Genomic DNA, 8,823 nt, shown 5'->3' on the forward strand with positions numbered 1-8,823 from the left:
GATCTGAGCAGTCCAGTCAACAACAAGGGCTTCCTATTCATCAACTCTGACCCCAGTCATGTTGGTGTCTTGCTTACTGATATCTCCTATCCACTTTCTGTCGCAGAGTTTCCAGGACTGAGACTGTTTCCCACAAATACTGCCACAAAAATAATACTAAAGGAGCCAGAAGTATTTTAATGATTACATTGAACATGCCACCTTCAATGGTGGTGCTTCTCTATGAGTTAAACCTAAAGTGAGTTTTTAAAATGTAGAAGTTGTCTAAAAAGTATATAGCTAGTAGGAAGTACATCTATTTATTTCAGTTCTTCGCCTTCCAAATACCAAGCCACTACTTGTAACTGTTACCAATGTTATGAATGCTCCAGAATATCATGTGACTGAGGAACAGATCAAGTTTGAGTGTATTTCACTCCACACTTGTACATAGGTACATCAGGGTGAATTTGACATCAGGGAACAGCAGGTGGCAAGTACAAAGTTTAGATATTTTAATGATAATTTGGATGCTGACTTACACACAACATATATGAGAAGTATATGATCTTTTGGCCAAAAGTCAAAGGTCATCTTTTACACAAGATCTAACATTATTCAAGAACATATCGTAGTTTAAGCTGGATGTATAATTTTATATTCAAATTAAATGACAAGGTGTCAGTGTAGTCATGGTGTTGCCATAGTAATATGCCAGTTTGAAATGTAACTTCTGTTATCTCATATACCCAGGAAGGCAGTCCTGGCAGGTTATAATGACTGTGTAGGCAAGATAGCAGGTTATCTGTCAATCATTATCAAAATACATGATCTAATGGATACTTGTCATTTCTATTTAAAGATAATACATAACTGTAAATCATTTACCCACCATTCTTTCCCAAAAATACTGGGTTGTGATCGATTAATGCTATTACCTTTATATTAGTCTAAGTAGCTGTTCTTCCTGCATGAGCCAAAGCAGTTGGTACTAGTTAATTAATTGGGGCATGCTAGCTTAATGTATGGTTGCAGTTTCTACATGTGCATTTGCCACAATAGTGAACAAGGGAACGTTGACTGATTTTCAGAAATTCCAGTACTATTACTTCACTTCAGGGTCAGCTAATCAGGGTCCATTGAAAACTTGACCTGGACCTTTGAGGCACAAATTAATTCTAGAGAATACATTTGCCTGAAAAAAACTTGAGAAAACATCACAAATCTTTTACACTGACATATAAGCTCTGCCCTTTGATATTGCTAGACTGAAGGAAGACTAATTCTTCCTTCTATTTGTCAAATGTTCACTCAATTTCTACACAGCAGAATATATTACTACACAAACTAAAATAGAATATTACTCCATAATAAAAGGTCACACATGATAAATTATTCTAAAAGCTCTGAAAAGCCAGATATCAAGGTTTATTACATTTTGCTGTGATGTCAGGATTCATCTGAATTTTTCTGGACAAGAAAGGGTAAACTAAAAAGTTGTAGCAGAAGATAATTTTAAGACAAAGATGTGATTGGCAACATCTTTAATTTAGATTACCATATATTTAATATTAATGTAGTTAAAATAATTCATCAATATCCTCGATAACTGCCAACTCTCCATTTAACTTAACACCACAACATGCAAGAAAATCATAAATTGATACAAGATACTATATAGAAATCCTCATATAAAGTGGAAAATCTTGCCTGCCAGAAATGTCATTATGTCTGTACTCTGCAAGATAGCTCATGCTAATGTTCAAGGTGAACACTGTCTAATTCTGGGAATTGTAGTTCACGAAAGATGAAGGCACTTTAAAAGGTATAGAAAAGATTTATGGCAATGGTTCTGATGATGAAAGGATTCAGTTATGTGGATAGATTGGTGAACCTGAGGCTGTCCTCCTTAGAGAAGGTTGAGGAGCTATTTGAAGTAGGCATTGAAAATCATTCGGGGTCTTGATAAAGTAGAAATGAAACTGTTCCTGTTGATTGAGGTGTGAATCAGAGGTCAAATGGTTTAAGGTGATTGATAAAATTGGACAACATGAGGAAATATGTATTATGCAGCTAGTGGTATGGATCTGAAATATATTGCCTGAACATGTTGTAGAGGCAATTACAGTATTGGCTTTTAAAAGTGAATTGGATAAGCACCTGAAGACAAAATAAAATAGTGTTACAGGGGAAAGGCTGGGGAGTGGGGCTAGATAAGTAGATTTTATAAAGGGCCAATACGGACACAACAAACTAAATAGGCTCTTTCTGTGTGGCAACTATTCTAATGATTTTTTTAAACTTCAAAACAATGTAGCAGCCAGACCTAACCCTGTATGATGAGGAAACCATGATCTTGAGATACCCAGTGACTTATTTATCAGTGAGACTATTTAAAGCCAGTCAGTACATATCTCAGAATAAATGACTCCTTCCTGAGGAAAACCTCTCTTCCAGGTTGTACCATACAGCTAATAACTATCTCAGATCATGCCCAAATGTGTAAAATTTGACAGCATTTCTACACAGTGCTGCTGTCTTAGTCCTGAAATGCCTGGCATCCAGGGATGTGTGTTATCTGTGGGAATGGCCTATCAAAGAATGACGTTAGTGCAAGTTCCTGTGGATGAACCTCTGAGATTTTTCTGAAAGGCTATAAATTACCATTTTCCCAATAAATGTGAAATGGGAGGATAAACAGGACCACATGGAAATACATTTTCATAGCTATCACTTGCAGGAAAATAAATGATGGCCACTCTACCTGATTAGCAGCCTTTATGATGTTCTGTTCATTAAAATGAATTAACACGGAGACAATACTTAAAGAGAAGTTATCAGTTTGGTAGAATAATCATGTGGTTCAAATGATACTGTAAACTGCTAAACCAGACCACACAATGTTCAAGATAACTGAATCATGCAGCATATCGACAGCAACAAACGTATGCTTTTCTATCTTATTGTATTATTTTCCTGCCACAAATTGTTCACTTCTTGCAAAATACGATTAAGCATCAATGAAGATAATAAAGTCCAGTAATGATATTGAGCTTTCAAGCCCTTTGGAAATTGACATGCAAGTGTACAATCACAGTACATTAAAGACTATATGAACAGAGCCTTATATGGTGACAAGTTCTAAAGTATTCTCAATTGTTCCACATAAGATATCATGGATTCCTCCAACACACAACACAGCATGAACTAATTTAAAAATCTCTTTGAATTGATCAAAACCCTGACAAGGATAATCTTAGCCCAGCACATCACTATATTGAGGCAAATTACTTCGTTAGTCACAAAATCCTCCTAAAGGCAAAGGGGTAAGGCAGTTCAATTTATTTTTATATTATCACAGAGTTGGTTTACTAATGTACATTATATACAATTAAAGTAGCCATGATGTGGCGGTGGATGGCGTTGTGTGATTTTTAACAATAAAAGTTGCTATTGAATACATCTGGTGGTGAATAACTGTGTATGTTTTATTATCATCTTATTTGATATTTTGCTAAGTTGTATGCACACCAGAGCAGAGAATTTGATATTTGAGAGCAGGATAAGCTATGCTGATGACCAATGAATTAGCATTAATCCTCTTCTATTTCAGAGGATACTGGATAGCAGTGATATAAATGCCACCCATCTCTTTTACTGATAAAATACAACTGATAAAATATACCGTGCTATTAACTGTATTAATATTAATACTAAATGTGTAATGTAAAAATAGTAACATAAGTTGGTTACAACATAAAAATCCATATACATTTTGAAAATGGTATAACTATTTTACAGTACTAAGTGAAAAGAATCCAAGAGTAATAGAAGCCACATGGTGTTTATAAAATACATCTGAAGTATTCAGGGAGCATTTTGTGGAAAAAAAATATTTCAGCTAAAACATACATGCTACTTTCAGGACCTGAATGATAATTAGAGTTGAAGACTATGAAACAATCATTGGTTGCAGTCAAACTCTATCCTGAAAAATGCATAGAAGTGTTGCATGTCACAAGTAATCCAATATCTTTCACAGCAATAGTTATCTTCTGTATAGTGAATGTGTAAATAACTGTCTCAGAAACCATAACTTATAACTGTATATATTTTACAGGTCCAGCATATAAGCTATTTACAGTTTTGACAATTATTTAAAAATTGCTCTGCTCACCTACGTATACTGTCCTGATGTTGATTGCTTCTGAGGTCACATATGACTCTATGCACTGTGGTTTTTTTTCAAACTGTTGTGGTGTTTGCAAAGTACGTAAGGCAGCAATATGCCTACTACAGATAGAAGTTTATCTTAGGAGTGGTAATCAAGAATGTTATCAAAAAGGAAAATTCTAAGAAGCAATTAAGAAGTTGGCGACAAACAAACTTTCTGGTATGCTGCCATTCTAACATTCTGTTACTGTACAGGATGGAGTATAACCTTTATTTTTTCACCTATTTCCTGCGGTGCAGTGGAGCTAACTCTGGAACTGTTAAACAAGTTCTAAATTAACAATATGTTAGTCTGTATAATGTTTCCAGCATGCTATCAGCTGCATGTCATTAATCAAACATCTGTTTTTAGTTTTTAACCGGATCTTATGTTTTTCTCTTTTACCTAGAATGCTCACGAAAATCATAATAATTACTGCAGACATTACTCTTGCATAGATTTTAGAACTAAACACATATACATAAAGACATACCCTCATTATTTGTCCTGGAGCTGGCTGCTAAAGTGCCTGGAGTTAAATATTGTGGATACAATTCACTGAAGCAACAAGATGTGGGTAACCCAAGCGTGAGGCTTTTCTTCCAAAGCAGCGTCCTTTAATAGTGACACTCTTCGGAAAACTGAGAGCTACAATGTTGTATCCCGACACCAATTGCTGCACGCACTTTAAGAGAACCTCAGTTGCCAAATTTATCTCATCATGTTAACCAAGGCAGCTCTCATCGTAGTTAGACAGGATTAGCTATTTTAAAATGTATGTGTAGTTCCCCTGCTGGTGTACTAGGTAAGGACTTTAGCTGGTGTATTGAGCTGACAAATCAAATTCAGTGCATTTGAAGTAAAGGAACTATAAAAGCCCTTTGTGTCTTTAAAGCAAGATTACCTCTTCCAATTGTTATCTAGTTCTGAGACAGGTTGGGTTGCGATTACCCATCATAGTTAATTCATCTAATAATATTTGCTCTAACATGTTCTAATATTGTATGTGATCAAGAATCACTTAATCTTAGGGATGCTAGCACTGGTTAGATGTTGTCTCATATTCTTCACATGACCTTCTAATTCCAACCAATCCACCCCATCCAAGCCTCCATCATTTACTGCTGTCCATGTCTATCCTGTGGCCCACTGACTTTCCACACCAAATGGAAGTCTAAAGATTCTTTGTTACCCATCTAGATAACTCTGAAGCAGGGTCACTGAACTTAGAACATGTAACATTGGGTAATCACCACAAAACAAGTAAGTAGGAGGAGGACAAGGAGGGTGGAGTTAACTGTTGGAAGTCCCCAGGACAGACACTGCTATCTTTGAGTGAAGGCGCTTGGTGTCAGGTATCACAAACAAGGACAGCTTCCTAAAGCATCAAAGGTAGACAAGTTCCTGATTATTGAAGATCCTTGATATATTGTGGGGCCATCAGCATTTAGTAGAAGAGTCTGTATGGTGCATGTTCTTAATTATGACATGATTTGAGCACATGAGTTCCTCCCTTTAGAGAATGGCCAATCTCTTGGACAGCAATATAGAACACCAATCTGAATGGGGGTGGAGGGCAGGAGTAAATCACTGTTGCACATAAAACCTTTCAGTGTTACTCTTAGGCAAAGATGTTTGGAGTGGATGTCAACTGTGTCCCAACCAGTCAGAGATTGAGGAGGGGACCACTCCTCAGAGAGCAACAGCATTATTCCTCACCACCTTGGTCTTTCTGACTCAAGATCGTTACACGTTGTAACGTCCTGTGACAGAGACTGCCTTTGGACTGAAGCACATGCAGTTACCTAAAGAGGAAGCATATGAGTACCTCCAAGACAAGGATTGAAACTGTGGGCATCTCAGCCGGATACAGAAATCACGTGACAGGATACCTCCTGGGATGCAAGTCCCAGATGAGAGGCCAGCATGGGGAATCGAGACCCAGACTGGAGACCAGCGCGAGGAGGCGTGTCCTAGACTGGAGGCCCCAGCAGAAAGACAAGTCCCAGATTGGATGCCACAGTGGGAAGATGAGTTCCAGACTGGAGGCTGTCACTGGGCCCTTGCAGACTAGAAGCATGATGTCCAGTTTTGAAGCCCAGTGTGGTCTGGAGACTTGGCCTGGATTGGACTGGAGGCTAGCATGGACTGGGGTGAAGTACTATACATAGAGTGTTTTTTTTTTCTTTTTATTCTTATGCAAGATTTTTATTTATTATTCTTTCAATTTTGTACCAAATACATAAGTTTCTGTACTTGGGTATCTTCGACCTAAGATGGTACCATAAGCTGTGACATTACAAACCTTTCATTACATTCATTCGAGTGCATGTGACAATAAAGCTAATTCAATTTGATTCGATTCCATCTAATTCTTACTCTCAGGGGAAGCAACTTTTAGAAATGAACATGAATACAAAGTGCCACATCCTTAGTTAGGTTTGATGAGTCGCCTAGGTGAGTTCTTTTTTATTATTAATCTATTTTTCCTACTCAACCTGTACAGAAATGTTATTACATACCTTTGGAGCAGGTGGATTTTGAACTTGGGCCTCCTGGCCCAGGGGTAGGGACATTGCAACTGTGCCATAAGAGGGCCCTAAAAGGTCAGATTTTCCATACTAATTAGTCATGACATTATGAAATTAGAGTTTGAATCGTTCCAGTTTGATATCAAACGTTGAGATGAGGATTAAAGGATGGAAGGTGATTCTTGGACTGGTGCCATTCAATGTTCTGTTGAGACTATTCTGACAGTGAACACGCCATTCTCAGTGTATTTGAGTGTTGATAGGATTTTTCAGATATGGATCCTTGCTAGTTAGTTTATATTTCTGAGTAAGGTGAGTTACAAAATCATCTGTCATCGGGCAGGGAGCTGCTTAAGCGAAATAAAAACAGAAAATGCTGGAGAAACTCAACATTCAATAAGCATCAAGTAGAGAGAAACAGAATGAGCAGACAGTATCTTACATTTTTTGGTTAAGTAGCTACATGCATCGAAACACCCTGTCTAAATTGGCATTGCTCCATCCACAGTGCACACTGACGATCTATAGCTTGCCATGTAAGCAGGTAATTGGACAATTCCAAACATGAACTTTTCTTAACAGCTACCAAAAGGGAACACACACAAAACTATAGAATCTGACTTTTTCCCTAAAAATGCAAACTCGATGTGGGAGTCAACAGGATTCTGTTGAGCTTGTAGCACCCAATGAAGCTGAGCTCTCTCATGCAGAAGGAGAGCTTTCTCCTGCCCAACATCCTTTCCCCCCCCCACACAGATGACAGCTCCCACTCCCAGTTCCTCAACATATAGAACATTGTCTCATTGCTTGCTCCAATTATGTACAGCACAATATCCCAAAATATTGTGACAAATTCTGTCGAGACTATATTGGAATTGTCCCTTACCACCATACCACCACACCACCACCCCCCACACCCCCACCCCCAACCTTCCATCTCTGTATTTCATATCATGAAGCCTAACCTCCTGCCTATCATCTTGAACATTCATCCAGCTTTTTATATTCTCCAGTGGCCTTCCCTGTTCTATTTATAATGGTCACACTTTGCCATTCACAAGCCTCTTCCAGTAAGTATTCAACATTAGTATTCACTTTGACAGTTCCCATTTTGGACCAATGGGTTTATACTGACCACCAGAACTGATGTGTCCATTACCAGAAAAACTGGTAATTGCAGCAGTTTGATCCTATGGCTACACAAAATTTGGGTACGAGTGGTAACTGACATTTCACTATTTTCAGTAACTTCTCCAGAGTCTGCAAATTTATGATCCATGCCAAGCAATCTTAAAGAATGTACCCAAACAGTCTGGTTCCCATGCTGTACAATTACTAAACTTCCATCTTTACCAATAACATTACCTGAGTTATCCTAAATTTGGAAAGGCAATTGATCTTCTTATAAACATTATCCTAAATTAATCTAGTCCCATTTGCCACATTTGGCCCATATACCTCTAAACCCTGGATAAGAGCAAACTACTGCGGACGCTGGAATCTACTGGATCAAAGCAAACTACTGCGGATGCTGGAACTGTTTTTTTTTAACCTTTTATCTTTAGCTTTGACAAAGGGTCAGTTAGACTCGAAACATCAGCGCTTTTCTATCCTTACAGATGCTGCCAGACCTACTGAGATTTTCCAGCATTTTCTCTTTTGGTCCCTCTAAACCCTTCCTATTCATATACCCATCCAGATGCCTTTTAAATGTTGTAAATGTAGCAGCTTCTACCACTTCCTTTGGCAGTTCATTCCAAACACGCATCACCCTCTGTATGAAAAACTTGCCCCTTAGGTCGCTTTTAAATCTTTCCCCTCTCACCTTCAACCCATGTCTTGTAGTTTTAGACTCCTCTACCCTGGGAAAAATAGCTTATCTATTCACCTTATCCATGCCCTTGTGATTTTATAAAACTCTATAAGCTCACCCCTCAGCCTCTGATGCTCCAGGGAAAATAGCCCCAGCCTATTCAGCATTTCCCTATAGCTCAAACCCTCCACCCTGGCAACATGCTTGTAAATAGTTTTTGAACAATTCAAGTTTAACAACATTTTTCCTATAGCAGGGAGACCAGAATTGAATGCAGTATTCTAAAA

At 38.0% G+C, this 8,823-nt stretch overlaps 1 protein-coding gene across 2 annotated transcripts in view; it reads right to left on the minus strand.

The window, feature by feature from the left end:
- ripor3 (RIPOR family member 3) overlaps positions 1-4,897 on the minus strand; it is a 237,847-nt gene extending 232,950 nt beyond the window's left edge. Inside the window, exon 1 of one of the 2 annotated variants that reach the window (XM_087994934.1) lies at positions 4,686-4,897. The gene's annotated coding sequence lies outside the window, so the exon portion shown is untranslated. Of the gene's footprint in view, positions 1-4,156; positions 4,181-4,685 lie in introns of those variants that run through there. The other variant, XM_087994936.1, reaches the window with a different exon arrangement.
- Between the last annotated feature and the right edge of the window lie 3,926 nt (positions 4,898-8,823).

Source organism: Chiloscyllium plagiosum, unplaced genomic scaffold (assembly GCF_037043375.1).
Source record: "Chiloscyllium plagiosum isolate Xiang-an unplaced genomic scaffold, Cpla_swu_hap1 HiC_scaffold_15, whole genome shotgun sequence".
Taxonomy (NCBI): Eukaryota; Metazoa; Chordata; class Chondrichthyes; order Orectolobiformes; family Hemiscylliidae; genus Chiloscyllium; species Chiloscyllium plagiosum.